At 39.3% G+C, this 23650-nt stretch overlaps 1 protein-coding gene across 1 annotated transcript in view; it reads right to left on the reverse strand.

Annotated features, from left to right (window-relative positions):
- Window positions 1-23650, reverse strand: part of SLC30A7 (solute carrier family 30 member 7) — a 92638-nt gene that overhangs the window by 31895 nt on the left and 37093 nt on the right. The gene's annotated exons all lie outside the window — the stretch shown is intronic.

A 23650-nucleotide genomic window follows, 5' to 3' on the forward strand; every position in this document is an offset into this window, starting at 1 on the left:
ATTAAAAGATGCTTACTCCTTGGAAGGAAAGTTATGATCTACCTGTATAGCATATTCAAGAGCAGAGACATTACTTTGCCAACAAAGGTCCAACTAGTCAAGGCTATGGTTTTTCCAGTGGTCATGTATGGATGTGAGAGTCGGACTGTGAAGAAAGCTGAGCACCAAAGAATTGATGTTTTTGAACTGTGGTGTTGGAGAAGACTCTTGAGAATCCCTTGGACTGCAAGGAGGTCCAACCAGTCCATCCTAAAGGAGATCAATCCTGGGTGTTCATTGGAAAGACAGATGCTAAAGCTGAAACTCCAATACTTTGGCCACCTCATGCAGAGTTGACTCATTGGAAAAGACCGTGATGCTGGGAGGGATCGGGGGCCAGAAGAGAAGGGGACGATGGAGGGTGACACAGCTGGATGCCATCACCGACTCGATGGACGTGAGTCTGAGTGAACTCCGGAAGTTGGTGATGGACAGGGAGGCCTGGCGTGCTGGGATTCATGGCGTCACAAAGAGTCGGACACAACTGAGAGACTGAACCGACCAAGTGGAAAAATTGGGCATCCTTGCCTTGTTCATGATCTTAGAGGAAAAGTTTTCAGTTTTCCCCAGGTGTAGTTTCTCCTATATGGCTATTATTATGTTGAGGTAATTTCCTTCAATTCTTGGTTTGCTGAGTGTTTTTAATCATGAAAAGGTGTTGACTTTTGTCACTTTTCTGCATTGTTTTGAAATGAATACATCCTTTCTTCCTTCATTCTACTCATGTGGTGTATTATACTGACTGATTTTCATGTGTTGAACCATCCCTATTTTCCAAGTATAAATCTCCCCTAGTCGCAATGTATGATCCTTTTTATGTGCTGAATTTGATTTGCCTAATGTTTTGCTTAGGATTTTTAAGTCAACACTCATCAAGGAGACTGGTCTATAGTTTTCTTGTCATGTCTTATCTGAAATTGGCATCAGGTTAACACTGGCCTCATGAGTTTGGGAGCCTTCTCTTGTCTTCAAATCTTTGGAAGAGCGTGAAAAGAACTGGTGCTAGTATTTCTTTAAATTTTTGGTAGAAATCACCAGTGAAACCATCTGATCATGGTCTTTTCTTTGTTGAAAGGTTTTTCATTACTGCTTTAATCTTCTCACTAGTAGTATCTTTGTTCAGATTTTTAAAATTTCTTCATGATTCAGCCTTGGTAGGTTACATGCTTCTAGAAATTTAGCAATTTCTTATAGGTTATCCAATTTGTCTCCTACAAATCTTTCTATCTCTCTGATATCAGTTGTAACATCTCCTCTTCCTTATTTTAGGTAACTGAGTCTCTTTCTTTTTCTTAGTTGGTTTAGGAAAGTTTTGTCAATTTTCTTGATCTTTTCAAAAAATTAACTCTAGGTTTTGTTGACTTTTTCCTATTATTTTTCTATTCTCTATTTCATCTATCTCTGCTCTAACCTTATTGTTTCCTTCCTTCTCCTGACTCCGAATTTAGTTTGTTCTTCTTTTTCTAGTTCCTTGAGTTGTAAGGTTTAAGGTTAGATTGTTGACTTGAGATCTTTTTATTTTTTTAATGTATGCATTTATAGCTATGAACTTCTCTCTTTGTACTGGTTATGCTGAATTCCATACATTTTGGTATGTTGCGTTTTTCATTTGTCTCCATGTATTTTCTGAATTTTCTTGTGATTTGTTCTTTGACCCATTGGTTGTTACAGAGTATGTTAATTTCCCCATATTTTTAAATGCTCTTGCTTTCCTTTGCTATTGATTTCCAGTTTCTTTCCACTGTGGTCAGAGAAAATATTTCATATAGTTTCAACATTCTACACTGTTAGGACCTCTTTTGTGACACGACGTGTCATACTTTTGGGAGAATGTTCCACATACACTTGAGAAGAATGTGTACTCTGCTGTAGTTAGGTTAGTCCCAACTGGTCTGCAGTGTTCAAGTCTCCTCTTCGCTTACTGAGCCTCTAATGATAGACTGGTTTATTTCCCAGTTGCCCTAAGGTATTGAAGTTTCCTACTATTACTATGTTACCATTATTTCTCCCCACCTCCTCATCAGTGTTCCATTTATATATTCATGAGATCTCATGTTAGCAGCATATGTACTCACAAATGTTGTATCTTCCTGGTGAACTGACCTTTTTATCCTTATCATTTTCTTCTTTCTCTCTTGTGACAGTTTTGGTTGTCTGTTCTGGCTAATATTAAGTATGGCTACCACTGCTCTCTTTAGACTCCTGTTTGTATAAAGTATCTTTTCCTACATTTTCACTTTTAGTCTCGTTGAGTCCTTATATCTATAGTGAATCTCTTGTTGGCAGAATAAAGATGAATCTTGTTTTTTAAAAAAATCCATTCATTCAGCCAGTCAATTCAGCCTTTGAATTGATATGCTTAATCCCTTTACATATAAGGTAAATACTGGCATGAAAGGACTTAATATTATCACTTTGTTCAGTTTTCTATCTTTAGCTTTTTCATCTGTTTCCCCTCTTTTGCTGTCTTCCTTTGTGTTTCACTGATTTTTTTTTGTAGTGATATGTTTTGATTTCCTTCTCATTTCCCTTTGCATGTATTTTATAAATATTTCCTTTGTGGTTATCATTGCATGTGATAAGTTGCTTTTCTCTTTCTGCTTTCAAGATCCTTACTTTATATGTAACCTCTGACAGTTTGATTATGATGTGTCTCAGTGTGGGCTTTTTTATTTTTATATTTATCCTAGTTCAAGTTCTTTACACTTCTTGAGTTTCTATATCCACTTTTCTTCTCAGATGTGGGAAAGTTTCAGCCACAGTTTCTTTAAATAGGTATTCTGCCCCCTTTTTTCTTTACTTTCTGGGACCCACAATCCACAAAACATATGTTATTCTGCTTATCTGTAAACCCTCCAGGATTCACCCCCCAGCTTTTTTTTTTTGCTTCTTTTTTATGTTCTTCTGCCTCAATAGTTTTTGTAAGTCCTGCCTTCAAATTCACTGATTCTATCTTTTGCCTGGTCACATCTGCTCCTGAGGCCCTCCAGTAAAATTTTTAATTTGTTTCTTCGTTTGTTTGGCTCTTGTCCATTTCTGTCTCTTTGATATTCCCATTTTGTTCATGCACCATTTTCCTGATTTTGTTTAGTATCTACCTGTGCTTTTTTAAAATTATCTGAGCATCTTTATGACAGTAATTTTGAATTCTCTACCTGGCAATTCATGTGTCTCCTTTTCTTGAGTCTGGTTTCTGGGTATCTAACTGTTTCCATGATTGGCTGTTTCTTTATATGTCTTATTTTTTATTGTTGGAAAGAATACAAGTGTACATTAGTAAGGGTAGTACATTAGTTGATCTGAAGAATCAGTCAACTCTCCAAACTTTGTGGTCAGATTTCACGCAGGGAGGACTTTCTCTGCATAATTTGGCTGGAGATTCTGAATTCTCAAGTGTTTTCTGGTATGTGCTCTCTCTGAGTTTGCGCATGTAATATCCTATTTGAAAAAGTAGCGGGCTCCTACTCGTGAGCTCCTCCTGGTGTCCATCTGTAATACTGCTGCCTCCTGGACTTGTAGTAAGGCACAGTCCTGGGGTTCCACCTAGTGTCTGTCTGTGGTACTGTATCCCATCTTCCCAGGCAGCTCAGTGGTGAATGCTTGCCCAGCAGATTGGGTTGGCTCCTTGGATAGGGAAGATCCCCTGGAGAAGGGAAATAGCAACCCATTCCAGTATTCTTGCCTGGTAAATACCATAGACAGAGAGCCTGGTGGGCTACAGTCCATGGTGTCAGAGAGAGTCAGACATGATTTAACAACTGAACAGTATCAACAGCAACCTAAGCAGGCACCCATTTTGGTCAGTACTTGAATACAAGCAAGGCAAACCTCTCAGGCAACCCTGCTAAAAGTCAGTTTATATTAAACTCCTTTCCCTGCCCTGGAAGAATATGGGGATTGTGGCCTACTTCCCAAACAGTCTACCACGTGCAGGAAAGTAGTAAGTGCCATGAATTTCCAATCAAGCTTCCATGTGGTTAGATTTCATTAGCCTAGTGTGCAGAAACCTTTTAACTAGTTTGCTCAGTTAAGTCTCCATGGAGGAAAGAGAATCTAGGGCTTCCTATTCTGCCATCTTGCTGATTTTACCCCCCCTTCGTGTGTGTGTGTGTGCGCACGCGTGTGTGTGTGTGTGCGTGCGTGCGTGCGTGCGTGCGCGCGCGCGCTGTTTTGCAACCCCATTTTACTTCCCTGGCTCCCCCTTCGTGTGTGTGTGCATGTGCGCTGTTTGGCAGCCCCATGGACTGTAGCCTGCCAGACTCCTTTATCCACGGGGATTCTTTAGGCAAGAATACTGGAGTGGGTTGCCATACCCTCCTCCAGGGGATGTCCCGAGCCCAGGTCTCTTGCATTTCAGATTCTTTACTGTCTTGAGCCACCAGGGAAGCCCCCCACCCTTTTTTAGGGGATGCAGAGAATTCCCTTACTAATGTACACTTGTATTCTTTCCAACCCAAGCACATAAAGCCACAAAGAATGGCCTTAAAAATAAATCTTAATAGATTTTTGCCAATTTATCTCTAGGATACATTCCCAGAAGTAGGATTGGTTAATCAAAGGTAAACATACATTATGATAGATGTTTGTAAAAGTTTTCTCCACAGAGATAGTACCACTCTCACTTCTATCAGCAATGTATCAGAATACTTATTTTACTATGCCGTGCCAAATATTATGCAAGTTTCTGAATAATTATTCATCTGATTGGAGAGAAGTGACATTACAATGAAGTTTTAGTTTACATTTCTTTTTTTATGAGTGAGGTTAAACTACTTTTACCCATTTAAAAGTCATTGTATTGCTTTTCCTTTGAACTAAATGAATGTTTTTTACTTTTGCTCATTTTTCTTTCAGGCTTTTAAATTTTTAAATTTAATTTTAGGAGCTCTGTCTATATTAGGGAGATTAGTCCTTTATGATCTAAGTGGCAAATATGTATCCCAGTTTATTATGCTTTTTGACCTCCCTCATGGTGCTCTTTTTTCTTTTTCAATGTAACTCAATTCATCAATCTTTTCTCTCACTGATTCTAGGTTTTGAGTCATGGCTATTCCCCTAACACACTCATGCAGTAAAAGTAATTCAGACGTTGAGTTTATGTTTTACTTTTAGAACTCCAATCCATTTGGATTTATCTGGTATAGAGTATGAAGTACAGTTCCAATTTGTCTTTTCCACATGATCCAGTTATTAAAAAAGAGCCCATCTTTCCCCCACTGACTCAAAATGCTGCCTTTATCCCTATAAAATGTCTATCTGCACATAAATCTACTTCTATAATTCTAATCTGCTCCATCTCACTATTTTAATTATAAGGACTTTATATCTTTTCTAAGGTTTTCTTGGCTATTCCTGCTGCTTCTTTGTTTTTCCTTATAGACTTTAAAATCAACTTTTATTACCTCCTCTCTAAAAAAACTTTTTTGACTCTTCAAGAACACCAAGTTGTTGTTGTTGCTGTTGTTCAGTCACCTAAGTCGTGTCCAACTCTTTGTGACCCCATGGACTGCAGCATGCCAGGCCTCCCTGTCCCTCACTACTTCCCAGAGTTTGCCCAAGTTTGTGTTCATTGCATTGGTGATGCCATCCAGCCATCTCATCTTCTGACACCCTCTTCTCCTTCTGCCCTCAATCTTTCCCAGCAACAGGGACTTTTCCAATGAGATATCTGTTCACATCAGATGACCAAGATACTGGAGCTTCAGCTTTAGCATCATTCCTTCCAGTGAATATTCTGGGTTGATCTCCCTTAAGATTGACTGAGTCGATCTCCTTGCTATCCGAGGGACTTTCAGGAGTCCTTCAGCACCACAATTCGAAGGCATCGATTTTTTGGCATCTGCCTTCTTCACAGTCCAGGTCTCGCAACCACTGGGAAGACCATAGCCTTGACTACATGAACCTTTGTCAGCAGAGTGATGTTTCTCTGCTTTTTAATATACTGTCTAGGTTTGTCATCGCTTTCCTGCCAAGAAACAATCATCTTCTGTTTTCACGGCTGCAGTCAGCGTCTGCAGTGATTTTGGAGCCCAAGAAGAGGAAATATCACTTACACCTTTTCCCTTTCTATCTGTCATGCAATAATGGGGCCGGATGCCATGATCTTAGTTTTTTTTAATATTTAGTCTTAAGCCAGCTCTTTCATTCTCCTCCTTCACCCTCATCAAGAGGCTCTTTAGTTCCTCTTAGCTTTCTGCCATTAGAATGGTATTATCTGCATATCTGAGGTTGTTGATGATTCTCCTGCCTATCTTGATTTCAGCTTATAACTCATCCAGCCTGGTATTTCTCATGATGTGCTCAGCATATAGGTTGAACAAACGGTGACAGCAGACAGCCCTGTCTTACTCCTTTCTTGATCTTGAAACAATCAGTTCCATACAGGAAACTGCTCTTCTTGACCTGCATACAGGTTTCTTAGGAGACAGGTAAGATGGTCTGGTATTCCCATCTCTCTAAGAGCTTTCCACAGTTTGTCATGATTCACTCAGTCAAACGCTTTAGCATAGTTGATAAAACAGAGATAGATGCTTTTCTGAAATTCCCTTGCTTCCTCTATAATCCAGCAAATGTTGGCAATTTGATCTCTGGTTCCTCTTCCTTTTCTAAACCCAGCTGGGACAACTGGAAGTTCTTGGTTCACATAATGCTGAAACCTAGCATGCAAGATTTTAAGCCTGACCTTACTAGCATGAGAGATGAATGCTATTGCCTGATGGTTAGCACATTCTTGGTACTACCCTTCTTGGAAACTGGGATGAGGATTGACCTTTTCCAGTCCTGTGGCCACTGCTGGGTCTTCCAGATTTGCTGACATAATGAATGCAAAACCTTGATAGCATCATCCTTTAAGGGTCTGAATAGTTCTGCTGGAATTTTATCGCATCCACTAGCTTTATTAACAGTAGTGTTTCTTACAGCCCACCTACTTCGCACTCCAGAGTGTCTGACTCAGGGAGACTAACCACACCATTGTAGCAATCTGGCTCATTAAGATGTTTTTTATACAGTTCTTCCCTGTATTCTTTCCATCTCTTCTTGATCTCATCAGCTAGGTCTCTACCATTTTTTTCCTTTATTTTGCCCATCTTTGGGTGGAATGCTCCCTTGATATTTCCAATTTTCCTGAAGAGATCTCTAGTCTTTCTCCTTTTGGTGTTTTCTTCTATTATTAAGCACTGTTCATTGTAGGCCTTCTTGTCTCTTCTGGTTATTTGTTGGAACTCTGCATTTAATCTGTTGGTATTTCTATTAGAATTTATAAAATTTATAAATAACATAAGAATTAACATGTTTATAATGTTGCCTCTTCAAAAACACCATAACTGAACAAAAAAAGATTCTGAAGGTCTACCCTGGTGTTTTTCAGAAGTGTTTAAAATTTTTCTCCTACAAGTTTTATACATTTTATCTCTAGATTGTCTTTGTTATTGCTACTGAAAAGGTGTCTTCTCTTTAATTGTATCATTCAACTGGATTTTGCTTATATATATATATATATCCCTGGATTGGAAAGATCTTCTAGAGTAGGATATGGCAACCTACTCCAGTACTCTTGCCTGGAAAATTCCATGGACAGAGGAGCCTGGTGGGCTACAGTCTATGGGGCCACAAAAAGTTACATATGACTGAGCACACACCAAGTGCACTAACTTTGTACATTAATTTTGTATCTGTAACTTTACTAAACTGTCCATTTTTCCACTGATTCTTAGGGGGGTTAAATAAATATATTTTACATCAAAGAATAAGCTCTTCTTCTTAGTTTTTCAGGCTCAAATACTTTATCTTATCTAATGTTATTGGTTTATGATCATTAATACATTATCATACTTGCTCTATTCCTTCTAGTATTTCTAAGACTGTCTACCAGCCTTTCTTAATTAGGATTTCTCCTCTGAACCACTGGACACACAAAATGATTTGAGTGACTATTCTCAATTCCATCAAGTGTAGTACAGGGCTTCCCTGGTGGCTCAGAGGTAAAGCATCTGCCTGCAATGCAGGAGACATGGGTTCAATCCCTGGGTCAGGAAGATCCCCTAGAGAAGGAAATGGCAACCTACTCCAGTATTCTTGCCTGAGAAATCCCATAGACAGAGGAGCCTGGTGAGCTACAGTCTATGGGATCACCAAGAGTCCAACATGACTTAGCAACTAATGACAACATACTTCATATCCAGTACTTTCCCAGATGTGTAGGTGAGAAGTTATTAATAATAATTTGATACAAATGGATACTTCAGGGCATTAGGGAATTCTCTGCAAGAATGCTGCATGAGAAAAGCTGTTAGATCAATCAGTATTTATAAATGCTCTATTGGTTTTACATATAATTAAAAAATACAATTACTATGCATTAATATTCCCATATGTTCAATTTTACAAAATGGATACTTTTTACTTGGGGAACTGTTTACCTTTATCTTAGCCTCCAAAAGTATGGTTCACAAATTATAACCACTTGAAAGACAAACCGCAAAGGAAGTTGTTAGGCAACACCCAAAACCATTCTTGAAAAAAATCCGTAATTTCTCATATATATTAAACTATTTGAAGATATGGTAGATACTTGTTTTTAAAAAATGCTTATTAAATTTAATATAGGCTACAAATAATTACCTATTTAACCACAAGATCAACAGGCTTTATCAAAATTAGTATCTGATCCAAATCCTGTATTCATGTACAATGATAATCATCAGGCTAATCATTCCAAATTTGGAATTTATAAATTTAATTCATTATTGCATAATCTTTCCATTGCAAACCTCAATTTATGCCATTACTTGTCATTTCTAAGGCCTATACCTCAGTTTGGAGAAGGAAATGGCAATCCACTCCAGTACTCTTGCGTGGAGAATCCCATGGAGGGAGGAGCCTGTTAGGCTACAGTCCATGGGGTCACAAAGAGTCGGACACGACTGAGCGACTTCACACACACACACACACGTACCTCAGTTTGCTTCTAAAAGTTGGGCTATTTTTGTTTTCTATATGATAATAAATAAACATATTATTTGAAATACTTTTGCATCTAACAAAAACACATTTTATTTTATTAAATAAGCTTTTCTTTGTATTTACAAATGATTACAGTGAAAGTCACAGAGCACCACGAGATAATAACTTTTGTTAGTTGCAGAAAACTGATTTTGAGAAAAAAAATAAAAAAACAAAAAACTCCAGCAAGGCTTCAAAAATACCACACCAGTAACCAAGCTTTTTTCTGCATCCTGTTTATATATTTTTTCCCATAATGCACAGGTGCCCCTTTTAGTTAAGTGAATCAAGCATAAAGCTACAGATTTATGTAGCTTTTAAATTAATATGGTTCTCTTGGCTAATGGAACTATAAATAATTTTTTTCTTATTCTTTTTTATATTTTTACCAAGTTTATCAACATAACTACTTTCAAAATTTTAAAAAACTACTTCTGAACATGCGATTTCCATTAAATCATCGGTCTCTCCTCTGAACAGCCATAGCATGTTGCTACTCTACCTGAAAACTGGGTATTGCCTGAGGAAAATCTTCCCCACAGCATTTTCTCTTCCATACTTCCTGCACTACCGAGGCTTGTGGGGAGGTAAATGTCCTCCTCACTTATCACTACAACTGTTCCTCCTAAACCCCCCATCACAGTTCCTTTAAGGCCCACACCATCAGATTATTCCACCCTTTCTCTTTCTCTCTTAAGAGTGTGTGCTCAGCTGTGTCCAACTCTTTGCAACCCTCTTTGCAGGCTCCTCTGTCCATGGAATTCTCCAGGCAACAATACTAGAGTAGGTAGCCATTCCCTTCTCCAGGGGATATTCCCAACCCATGAATCGAACCCAGGTCTCCTGCACTTCAGGCAAATACTTTACCATCTGAGCCACCAGGGAACCCCCACCCTCTCCCTCTATCCATCCTAATTAATAGAGATACAATTCTTTATAGCTCTCCTTCAGACACTAAAGAGTTTAGCAACAGGATTATTCTCTTTCCACCTCTATCCTTTTCACTACTCTATTAAACATCCATGTGAACAATGCATTCCAACATTTGGCCTTATATGATGATCCTTTGCTGAATCCACCCCTAAGATCAAACCTAGATCTTAAGATCTCAGTTTCAAGCATCTCACAAACCTTCCTACTTCTGGATTTCTTCCCCTAATCCATCCTCCCTAACACTTCTCAGAACTCCAATCCAGTCCACTCCTATCACTTTTACCTTAAGAATCTATTATTACCTTTAAATCTTAAGTTTCCCACCCTGCCTTGCTCCTTTCTCACTCTGTCAGTACTCATCCAACAAAACCCAAAACCTTTTAAATCCAATTCTCTGCCTACTATGTCCTTTTTACCAAGTAGCTAAACAAGAGTAGGGGGGAAAAAAAATACAACTGCTGGTTGTTTTCACTTTAAATTCATGACCACAAATCTCACAGTGAGATTTAGTGATCTCACAGTGAGACTTTAGTGTTGCCAGCAGTCACACTGCTCTGCTCCCCTTTACAGTAAAGAGCTTTGAAAAGCGGTTGACTACAGTTATACAGATAACTACTACAGTTATCTCTGTTTCTTCTCTGCCAAGCTCTCTTAAAGCTACTCTGATCAGGCTTTTATTTTCATCACTCTTCTGGGCATCTTATCTAAGTTATCAATTATCAGCCCCACAGCATTTAAGAAGATTAATCATTCCTTGTTTACAACACTTTCTCTACATGGCTCCTAAAGCAAGGCATGCTCATGACTTTCTTCCCGCCTCACTGGCCACTCCAGTTTACTCTCCTCTGCTGGAGTTGCCTCCTGTTCCCCATCTCCCCTAGGGCTCAGTCCTCAGGCTTCTTCTCTCTATTTATACTCATTCTCTGGGCAAACTCATCCAATCTCATGGCTTTAAATACCATACACAAATGGAGGACACCCAAATTTCTATCTTCTACCTCACCTCCTTCTCCAAACTCTAGATATACCTACCTGCCACCCCAATGCTGGAAGACTGAAGGCAGGAGGGGAAGGGGATGACAGAGGATGAGATGGTAGGATGGCATCACCAACTCAATGGACATGAATTTGAGAAAACTCCGGGAGTTGGTGATCGACAGGGAAGCCTGGTATGCTGCAGTCCATGGCGTCTCAAAGAGTCGGACACAACTGAGGACTGAACTGAACTGAACCTGCCACTCTCTACCCTGCTCACTGCCCTCCCCTGTCACCGTTCCTCACAAGCCAGCCATGCTCCCATCTCAGTGTGTTTACTTCAAGTTCCCTCTATCTGGAATGTTCTTCTGACTAGTCGCAAGTTCCTCTCCTACAGCATTAAGGTCTCTGCTCAAATGTCACCTCATGCAGACTTTCCAAGTCCTTCTAAAATATAGCCCCTTCGCCTACTTCATAGAATTTATCATCATGTGACATTACATTATCTACCTGCATGTTCATCTGTTTTATTGACTCTACCCTCCTTAGAACGTAAGCTCCACTTCAGTTCAGTTCAGTCACTCAGTCCTATTCAACTCTTTGCAACCCCATGAATTGCAGCATGCCAGGGCTCCCTGTCCATTACCATCTCCCAGAGTTCACTCAAGCTCATGTCCATCGAGTCAGTGATGCCATCCAGCCATCTCATCCTCTGTCATCCCCTTCTCCTCCAGCCCCCAATCCATCCCAACATCAGAGTCTTTTCCAGTAAGTCAACTCTTCACATGAGGTGACCAAAGTACTAGAGTTTCAGCTTTAGCATCATTCCTGCCAAAGAACACCCAGGGCTGATCTCTTTTACAATGGACTGGGTGGATCTCCTTGCAGTCCAAGGGACTCTCAAGAGTCTTCTCCAACACCACAGCTCAAAAGCATCAAGTCTTCAGTGCTCAGCTTTCTTCACAGTCCAACTCTCACATCCATCCATGACCACTAGGGTAAAGTATCTGCTACGTTGTTTACCAACTAGCACAGAGTGGGCACTAAAACATTTGTCAAATGATTTAAAGATAGGGTAAAGCTGTCTGCTTTATCTCCAAGTGGTGGGATTAAGAGGATATTTCAATAGACAAGTTGTACATTTCAGTAACATTTGAGTTTTTTACAATCAACATGTATTACTTTTGCTAACAGAAGAAAAGAACAAGTAAAAGAATAACAAAATGAAAAAGAATCAAATTATATGAATTTGAGACTATGTATTTTTGTAAACTACTGAGGAAAAGTTTTATAAACAGGTCCATAAGGCTTACACAAGGACACATAGGTTTTATAGGTTCATCTCGAAAGCCAACTGTAGTTGATTGGTTGTGGCTGCCTGAAGCAGTACTCCCTGAAGCTAAACTGGGTTCAGCAGAAAAGATGGTGGCTTTCCAGGAAAATGGAAGTGGTAGGAATTGTGGCATTCATGCCACATAAATGGCACTCCATGACTTTATATGTGAACTACTGGGTTGGCCAAAAAGTTCATTCAGGAAAAACGTCTAATGAACTTTTTGGCCAACCCAGTATTTCCAATCCTTTATATTCAGCTGAGTGCTCCCAAGAATTCCATACTTTTACTTGCACCACCTACCTGAGATCTCAAATCAAGCAACAACCAAAACAGAACTTCTGATCAGCAATGCCTTTGAAACAGATAAACTCTTCCTCTAGTTTTCCCTCTTTATCAGTAAAGGCACCTTCATTCACTCAGTTGTTCACATAAAAACTCTAGGAAGTATCCTTAATTTCCCCTCTTTCACTCAACCCTTCACCTAAACATTTGTATCTATGAGCAAATCTTATCAGCTCTAGGCCCAAAGCATTTTCTAACTTTAGCTAGTCTTTCCAACTCCTCAATTATTAGTAGCTTAGACCAAGGAACCCAGGCCTCTTATTTGTTCCACTATATCAGCTTTCTAGCCAATCTGCCTAGGTGCCCTCTTTCCCCCCTTTAATCCTATTACCTTCACAGCAGCCAAAATCTATTTTTTCAAAATCATTTTTAATGATACAAATTGAATAATGTCACCCCTTATGGTTTCCTCCTCCACCTGAAATAAAAATCCAAACTCCTAACCCTGGCTCATTTTCCCAGGCCTGTCTCCCCAACTTTATTTCAAAGCACTCTCCCCTCACTCCCTATGCTTCTGCCATACTGACCTCCTTTCAGTGCTAACATTCTTTTCACTACAGGGCTTTTACACTAGCTGTTCCTTAGGCTAGGGTGCCGTCTTAGACATTTTGACTCAAAACCCTCCCTCTTCTGAAGTCTTCCCTTATGACTCAATCTAAAGTGGTATCTCGAGGGGGCAGTCCTGAGATGGCGGAGAAACAGGACAGGGAGACCACTTTCTCCCCCAACAAATTCACCAAAAGATCATTTGAATGCTGAGCAACTTCCACAAAACAACTTCTGAACACTGGCAGAGGACACCAGGCACCCAGAAAGGCAGCCCATTCTCTTCAAAAGGAGGTAGGACAAAATATAAAAGACAAAAGGAGAGACAAAAGAGTTAGGGACGGAGACCCGTCCCAGGGAGGGAGTCGTGAAGGAGGAGAAGTTTCCAAACATCAGGAAACCCTCTCACCAGCAGATCTGTGGAGGGAGTTTTGGAATCTCAGAGGGCATCATAACCGGGAAGAAAAAAAACACAGAATACGTGCCTAACCGCAACTCCCAGTGGAGAAGTAGCCCAGACACTCGTGTTTGCCACCAGCAAGTGGGGCTGAACAGGGAGGCAATAGTTGCATGCTTAGGGTAAGGACTGGGCCGGAATTCCCTGAGGACAATCTGAGGGTGCTAACAGGAGATAACAACCTAAACGTGGGATAGCCAGAGAAAGAAAAAAAAGAGAGAGCTTTCCGATGAAAAGCTCTAAGGGCTCCAAAATCACTGCAGATGGTGATTGCAGCCATGAAATTAAAAGACGCTTACTCCTTGGAAGAAAAGTTATGACCAACCTAGATAGTATATTCAAAAGTAGAGACATTACTTTGCCGACTAAGGTCCGTCTAGTCAAGGCTATAGTTTTTCCTGTGGTCATGTATGGATGTGAGAGTTGGACTGTGAAGAAAGCTGAGCACAGAAGAATTGATGCTTTTGAACTGTGGTGCTGGAGAAGACTCTTGAGAGTCCCTTGGACTGCAAGGAGATCCAACCAGTCCATTCTGAAGGAGATCAGCCCTGGGATTTCTTTGGAAGGAATGATGCTAAAGCTGAAGCTCCAGTACTTTGGACACCTTATGCAAAGAGTTGACTCACTGGAAAAGACTGGAGAAGGGGACGACTGAGGATGAGATGGCTGAATGGCATCACGGACTCGATGGACGTGAGTCTGAGTGAACTCCGGGAGATGGTGATGGACAGGGAGGCCTGGTGTGCTGCGATTCATGGGGTCGCAAAGAGTCGGACAAGACTGAGTGACTGAACTGAACTGACTGAACTGAAGGCACAGCCTGACCTACTCACAGAACAAAGGATTGAGAGAATACCAAAGAAGAGCTAGCTGCCCATCCTCCTGCTGGAGACAGAGAGGCAGGTGGGCAACAGCCAAAGCCAGTGGGCGAGGGGCAATCTAGGCCCCAGAGATGGCATCCTCCACCAAACTGTAAGCAGACTCCCAGTTGCTAACTAAGTCTTCCTGGGATCTTGGAGGGTTGACCTCTGCCAGGAGGGGCGCAGCCAGAGATCAGCGCCCCAGAGGAAACACAGGGCACACCTGAGATGGCACTCTTACGGCACTCTTATGGCGAACCCGGGAAACCGAGCAGCCAGGACTGGGGAGGTGATTAAGAAGCACAGCCCACCTGTGACAGTGTGCTCGTCAAGCACCTGGTCGCCTGAGCTGCTCGGACCTGGGAAGGGTACAAAACGCACACCTAACCAAGTCTGTGCCTTTGTGGAGTACCCAAGAAGCTGAGCAGCTTAGATCCAGGCAGTGCATGAAACCCAGGGCCAGCTTTGGACAGTACCCCTCCAGAGCAACCTGGAGCCTGAGCAGTGTAGACCGGGAAAGCACACACGACATAAGCTGGGGCAAACGCAATATGGTCCATACACTGCGAGCACTCCTCACACACGCCAGTGATATTTGTAGTGTTCCTCCGTCCCCACAGCACAACTGAATAAGTGAGCTTAAATAAGTTACCACCTTTGCCCCATTGTGTCAGGATGGAAATTAGACACTGAAGAGCTTGCAAACAGAGAAAGAAGAGGGAACTGCTTTGGAAGTGACAGGTACAACAGATTAAAAGCCTGTAGTTAGCAGTGACTAAGCATTGGAAAGGGCCTATAGACCTTGAGAAGAACTATAAGCTGGAACAAGGAACTATGTGAAACTGAACTGACCCCACACTGCCTACAACAGCTCCAGAGAACTCCCTAGATATATTTTTACTACTATCATTTTTTAATTTTTTTTTAATTTTTAAGTTTTAAGTGCTTCTTCCAGCCCAGTGTTTCTCATTATGTACTCTGCATATAAGTTAAATAAGCAGGGTGACAATATACAGCCTTGACGGACTCCTTTTCCTATTTGGAACCAGTCTGTTGTTCCATGTCCAGTTCTAGCTGTTGCTTCCTGACGTGCATATAGGTTTCTCAAGAGGCAGGTCAGGTGGTCTGGTATTCCCATCTCTTTCAGAATTTTCCAGTTTATTGTGATCCACACAGTCAAAGGCTTTGGCATAGTCAATAAAGCAGAAATAGATGTTTTTCTGGAACTCTCTTGCTTTTTCCATCCAGTGCATGTTGGCAATTTGATCTCTGGTTCCTCTGCCTTTTCTAAAACCAGCTTGAACATCTGGAAGTTCATGGTTCACGTATTGCTGAAACCTGGCTTGGAGAATTTTGAGCATTACTCTACTAGCGTGTGAGATGAGTGCAATTGTGCAATAGTTGGAGCATTTTTTGGCATTGCCTTTCTTTGGGATTGGAATGAAAACTGCCCTTTTCCAGTCCTGTGGCCACTGCTGAGTTTTCCAAATGTGCTGGCATATTGAGTGCAGCACTTTCACAGCATCATCTTCCAGGATTTGAAATAGCTCAACTGGAATTCCATCACCTCCACTAGCCATACCTGCACTGAAACCGAGCTCCACTCAAGAGCCAACAAGTTACAGACTAAGACATACCACGCTAATTCTCCAGCAATGCAGGAACATGGCCCTGAGCATTAAAATACCAGCTGCCCAAAGTCACACCAAAAGCACAGACACCACAAAATTCACTACCAGACACTTCATTGCACTCCAGAGAGAAGAGATCCAGCTCCACCAACCAGAACACTAATACAAGCTTCCCTAACCAGGAAACCTTGACAAGCCACTAGTCCAACCTCAGGAAGCAACCTCCACAATAAAGAGAAAGCACAAACTTCCAGCATACAGAAAGGCCACCCCAAACACAGCAATCTAAACAAGATGAAAAGGCAGAGAAATATTCAGCAGGTAAAGGAACATGATAAATGCCCACCAAACCAAACAAAAGAAGAGGAGATAGGGAGTGTACCTGAAAAAGAATTCAGAATAATGATAGTAAAGATATTCCAAAATCCTGAAAACAAAATGGAGTTACAGGTAAATAGAGACAAGAATTGAGAAGATGCGAGAAATGTTTAACAAGGACCTAGAAGAAATACAAAAGAGTCAATCGATAATGAATAATGCAATAACTGAGATCAAAGGCACCCTGGAGGGAACCAACAATAGAGTAATTGAGGCAGAAGATAGAATAAGTTAGGTGGAAGGTAGAATGCTAGAAATAAATGAAGCAGAGAGGAAAAAAGAAAAAAGAATTAAAAGAAATGAGGACAACTCAAGAGACCTCTGGGACAACGTTTTAAATGCCCCAACATCCGAATCACAGGAGTCCCAGAAGAAGACAAAACGAAAGGCCATAGAAAATATTTGAGGAGATAATAGTTGAAAACTTCCCTAAAATGGGGAAGGAAATAGCCTCCCAAGTCCAAGAAACCGAGAGTCCCATACAAGATAAACCCAAGGCTAAACAGCCCAAAACACATATTAATCAAATTAACGAAGATCAAACACAAAGAGCAAATATTAAAAGCAGCAAGGGAAAAGCAACAACACACAAGGGGATTCCCATAATGATAACAGCTGATCTTTCGATAGAACTCTTCAGGCCAGAAGGGAATGGCAGGACATACTTAAAATGATTAAAGAGAAAAACCTACAACAAATATGAAAGAGAAATCAAAAGCTTTACAGACAAGCAAAAGCTGAGAGAATTCAGCACCACCAAACCAGCTCTTCAACAAACGCTAAAGGATAATCTCTAGATGGGAAACACAGAAAAGGTTTATAAACTCGAATCCAAAACAACAAAGTAAATGGCAATAGGATCATACTTATCAATAATTACCTTAAACGTAAATGGGTTGAATGCCTCAACCAAAGGACAAAGACTGGCTGAATGCATACAAAAACAAGACCCCTATATACGCTGTCTACACAAGACCCACCTCAAAACAAGGGACACATACAAACTGAAAGTGAAGGGCTTAAAAAAGATATTTCACGCAAATGAAGACCAAAAGAAAGCAGGAGTAGCAATACTCATATCAGATAAAATAGACTTTGAAATAAAGGCCGTGAAAAGAAAGAAGGACACTACATAACGATCAAAGGATCAATCCAAGAAGATATAACAATTATAAATATATATGCACCCAACATAGGAGTACCACAATATGGAAGGCAAATGCTAACAAGCATGAAAGGGAAAATTAACAGTAACACAACAATAGTGGGAGACTTTAATACCCCACTCACACCTATGGATAGATCAACCAAACAGAAAATTAGCAAGGAAACACAAACTTTAAATGGTACAATGGACCACTTAGACCTAATTGATATCTATACGACATTTCACCCCAAAACAATTAATTTCACCTTTTTCTCAAATGCACATGAAACATTCTCTAGGATAGATCACATCCTGGGCCATAAATTCAGCCTTGATAAATTCGAAAAAACCGAAATCATTTCAAGCATCTTTTCTGATCACAATGTGGTAAGATTAGATGTCACTACAGGAAAAAAATGATTAAAAATACAAACATATGGAGGCTAAACAACATGCTTCTGAATAACCAACAAATCACAGAAGAAATCAAAAAAGAAATCAAAATATGCATAGAAACGAATCAAAATGAAAAAACAACCCAAAACCTATTGGATTCAGTAAAAGCAGTGCTAAGGGGAAGGTTCATAGCAATACAAGCTTACCTCAAGAAACAAGAGAAAAATCAAATAAATAACCTAACTTTACCCCTAAAGCAACTAGAAAAAGAAAAAATGAAGAACCCCAGGGTTAGTAGAAGGAAAGAAATTATAAAAATTAGGGCAGAAATAAATGAAAAATAAACAAAGGAGACTATAGCAAAAATCAACAAAACTAAAAGCTGGTTCTTTGAGAAGATAAATAAAATAGAAAAACCCATGAGTCATTAGCCTGACTAATCAAGAAAAAAAGGGAGAAGAATCAAATCAACAAAATTAGACGTGAAAATGGAGAAATCACAACAGATAACACAGAAATACAAAGGATCACAAGAGACTACTATCAGCAACTATGCCAACAAAATGGACAACTTGGAAGAAATGGACGAATTGTTAGAAAAGTATAACTTACCAAAACTAAACCAGGAAAAAAATAGAAAATCTTAACAGACCCATCATGAGCACAGAAATCGAAACTGTAATCAAAAATCTTCCAACAAATGAAAGCCCAGGACCAGATGGCTTCATAGGTGAATTCTACCAAAATTTAGAGAAGAGCTAACACCTATTCTACTCAAACTCTTCCAGAAAATTGAAGAGGAAGGTAAACTGCCAAACTCATTCTGTGAGGCCACCATCACCGTAATACCAAAACCAGATAAAGATGACACAAAAAAAGAAAACTACAGGCCAATATCACTGATGAACACAGATGAGAAAAATCCTCAACAAAATTCTAGCAAACAGAATCCAACAACATATTAAAAAGATCATACATCATGATCAAGTGGGCTTTATTCCAGGGATGCAAGGATTCTTCAATATTCACAAATCGATCACAGTGATATACTACATTAACAAATTGAAAGATAAAAACATATGATTATATCAATAGACGCAGAGAAAGCCTTTGACAAAATTCAACATCCATTTATGATAAAAATCCTTCAGAAAGTAAGAACAGAAGGAACATACTTCAACATAATAAAAGCCATATATGATAAATCCACAGGAAACATTATCCTCAATGGTGAAAAAATGAAAGTATTTCCCCTAAAGTCAGGAACAAGACAAGGGTGCCCACTCTCACCACTACTATTCAACACAGTTTTGGAAGTTTTAGCCACTGCAATCAGAGAAGAAAAAGGAGTGAAAGGAATCCAGATTGGAAAAGAAATAAGACTCTCACTGCAGATGACATGATCCTCTACACAGAAAACCCTAAAGACACCACCAGAAAATCACTAGAGCTAATCAATGAATACAGTAAAGTTGCAGGATATAAAATTAACACACAGAAATCTCTTGCATTCCTATACACTAACAATGAGAAAACAAAAAGAGAAATTAGGGAAACAATTCCATTCACCACTGCAATGAAAAAAATAAAATACTTAGGAATAAATCTACCTAAAGAAACAAAAGACCTATATATAGAAAACTATAAAGCACTGATGAAAGAAATCAAAGATGACACAAATAGATGGAGAAATATACCATGTTCATGGATCGGAAGACTCAATATAGTGAAAATGAGTATACTACCCAAAGCAATCTATAGATTCAATGCAATCCCTATCAAGCTATCAACAGTATTTTTCAGAGAACTAGAACCAATAATTTCACAATTTGTATAGAAATACAAAAAGCCTCGAATAGCCAAAGCAATCTTGAGAAAGAAGAATGGAACTGGAGGAATCAAACTGATTGATTTCAGACTATAATACAAAGCTACAGTCATCAAGACAGTATGATACTGGCACAAAGACAGAAATATAGATCAATGGAACAAAACAGAAAGTCCAGAGATAAATCCACGCACCTATGGACACCTTATCTTTGACAAAGGAGGCAAGAATATACAATGGAGAAAGAACAATCTCTTTAACAACTGGTGCTGGGAAAACTGGTCAACCACTTGTAAAACAATGAAACTAGAACACTTTCTAACACCATACACAAAAACAAACTCAAAACGGATTAAAGATCTAAACGTAAGAGCAGAAACTATAACACTCCTAGAGGAAAACATAGGCAAAACAGTCTCTGACATAAATAACAGCAGGATCCTCTATGACCCACCTCCCAGAGTAATGGAAATAAAAGCAAAAATAAACAAATGGGACCTAATTAAACTTAAAAGCTTTTGCACAACAAAGGAAACTATAAGCAAGGTGAAAAGACAGCCTCAGAATGGGAGAAAATAACAGCAAACGAAGCAACTGATAAAGAATTAATCTCAAAAATATACAAGCAGCTCATGAAGCTCAATTCCAAAAAATTAAACGACCCAATGAAAAAATGAGCCAAAGAACTAAACACATTTCTCCAAAGAAGACATACAGATGGTTAACAAACACATGAAAAGATGCTCAACATCACTCATTATCATAGAAATACAAATCAAAACCACAATGAGGTACCATCTCACCCTGGTCAGAATGGCTGCTACCAAAAAGTCTACAAACAATAAATGCTGGAGAGGGTGTGGACAAAAGGGAACCCTCTTACACTGCTGGTAGAAATGCAAACTAGTACAGCCACTATGGAGAACAGTGTGGAAATTCCTTAAAAAACTGGAAATAGAACTGCCATATGACGCAGCAATCCCACTGCTGGGCATACACACCGAGGAAACCAGAACTGAAAGAGGCATGTGTACCCCAATGTTCACTGTTTACAACAGCTAGGACATGGAAACAATCTAGATGTCCATTGGCAGATGAATGGATAAGAAAGCTGTGGTACATATACACAATGGAATATTACTCAGCTATTAAAAAGAATGCTTTTGAATCAGTTCTAATGAGGTGGATGAAACTGGAGCCTATTATAGAGTAAAGTAAGTCAGAAAGAAAAACACCAATACTGTATATTAATGCATATATATGGAATTAGAAATATGGTAATGATGACCCCTATATGCAAGACAGCAAAAGAGACCCAGATGTAAAGAACAGACTTTTGGACACTGTGGTAGAAGACAAGGGTGGGATGATTTGAGAGAGAGCACTGAAACACGTATATTACCAAATGTGAAATAGATTGACAGTCCAGGTTCGACAGATGCATGAGACAGGGCACTCAGGGCCGGTGCACTGGGACAACCCTGAGGGATGGGATGGGGAGGGAGGTGGAAGCGGGGTTTAGGATGGGGATACATGTACACCCATGGCTGATTCATGTCAGTGCATGCCAAAAACCACTACAACATTGTAAAGTAATTAGCCTCCAAAAAATAATTAATTTATATTAAAAAAAAAGTGGTATCTCAGTCACTACAACCCCATATTAACTCTCTGCACATAACTGCTTGATACTGGTTTATTGATTCATTTGTGTCTCTCTCTTCTGCTATAATGTAAGATCAAAACAGTAAGTATCTTGTCCTTTCACTACCCTGGTAAGAAGTACTTACTTAATAAATATTTGCTGAAAATAACTTGTATAGCTTTTCAATGTGTTATATTTCAACAACAACAATAAGGTTTTCTTGTCTCGTGTGTGTTTATTTATTTATTTATTCATGGAACAACTGAATGGGACTAGAACTAAGTAAGAATTCCCTATTTAGGATTAGAGAAAGTCATTCTCTGAGACTGGAAAAAACACAAATTAATTTGCATTCAAATCAAAAAATGTATCAAGTTTTACCTGGCACAGTTATGTGCTGACTTTACAACCATGAAAAAAGAGTCTGCCCTCATGGAGCTTAAGGGAGAAAATAAGAGGCTCTCAGTAAATGCTGCAAGAGGAGTAGCAGGTGGTGCTCCAGGTTTACCTAACCCCTCCTGAGATGCAGGGAATCAGGAAAGGCTTCCTCAACGAAGTGCCATTTAAACAGAAAGATCTATGCATTTGTGAGGGTGCATGGGAAGTGAGAAGGGCACTCAATGTAAGGGTAGTTTATTTTGCAGAGAAGAAAGATGAGAAAGCCCCAGAATCCAGAGAGCTTCTAACATGTTTCCAGGGAATTGACAGTTACTTACTATGGCTGGAGAATAGATATAAATTGAGACAGGGTGAGAGAAAGACTGAAGAGATAAATGAATCCCAACATGAAGGCCTACTAAGGAATTCAGACTTTATCCTGAGGGCAAGAAAGCCACGGAAAGATTCAAAGCAAGATAATTTTTCCATGTACCATAATCTTTATTAAAGAAAGATCACTTTGGCCACAGTGTAGAAAATAAATTAGAAGGAAACAGAAAGGCCAACCTCTTCCAAGCAACAAAGGATAGAATTAAGAAATAAGACTGGAGACAAAGAAAAGTTGAGATTAAGATCCAACTCTAAGAAGTATTAGAAGCAACCAACAATTATACCACAAAATAAAATGAACACTGAACATGCAATAAAGAGGAACAGGTATCAGAAACCGAATCTATCAGAAGTTAAGTTTCATAGAATATGTGATATCTAACCTGAAGAACTTTCAAGGACATATAGTAAGATTTCCAAAGATGCAGAAAAGAGATTCAAAGCTTTATAAAAGATTTTTACACAGCAGAGATGCTTCCTAGTACAAATAATTTAAATAAAATTTAAAAATAAGCTGCACGTTTAAAATGTATATCCTATCTTTTATGAAAAAACTTAAAAATCTACATTTATGACTAATTTATGATTATAATTTCATTGTAATTTTTAAAGTCTATTTTATTCAACTACAAGCTCTAAAAATCATCATAAGTCTACCCGCTAACAGGTCTTTGTTATCATTACAAAGACAGCTTTACTAACAGTAAAATCATATGGATAAACTAGACAAAATCAGTCCAATCAAGACATATCTATGTAAATAAGTCAAGACTGGGAAATAAAGGCACAACTGTTCCATTTTTCTGATAAAAATTAAAATAATAAATTGACAGAAATTTAAAAGACAGTACAGAGGTTAAAGCGTCTGCCTCTAATACGGGAGACCTGGGTTCAATCCCTGGGTCGGGAAGATCCCCTGGAGAAGGAAATGGCAACCCACTCCAGTATTCTTGCCTGGAAAATCCCATGGATGGAGGAGCCTGGTGGGCTACAGTCCATGGGGTCGCAAAGAGTCGGACACGACTGAGCTACTTAACTTATCTTCTAGTTCAGACAATACTTATTGAGAATTTATACACAATCACACTTTTATATAAACATTGGTACCATGACAGGCAATAGAGAGCCAAAGAGCTAAAAGACATCCTTCCTCAAGAATTTAAAATCTCGATAGAGAGGAGGACATAAATATACTTCAGTAAGCATTTTTATAAGACTTCTACAACAATAATGTGAATTTATACATTAAAGCTAGTTCTAGAAGAGATTTTAGTATTCTTTTACACTTGATGGTACAAAATGCAGATGTCAAAGGAATAATATTCTAACATTAATACATTTTATATTTCCAATGTTCTACTCAAAA

This window comes from Budorcas taxicolor, chromosome 3 (assembly GCF_023091745.1).
Source record: "Budorcas taxicolor isolate Tak-1 chromosome 3, Takin1.1, whole genome shotgun sequence".
NCBI classification, from domain to species: domain Eukaryota; kingdom Metazoa; phylum Chordata; class Mammalia; order Artiodactyla; family Bovidae; genus Budorcas; species Budorcas taxicolor.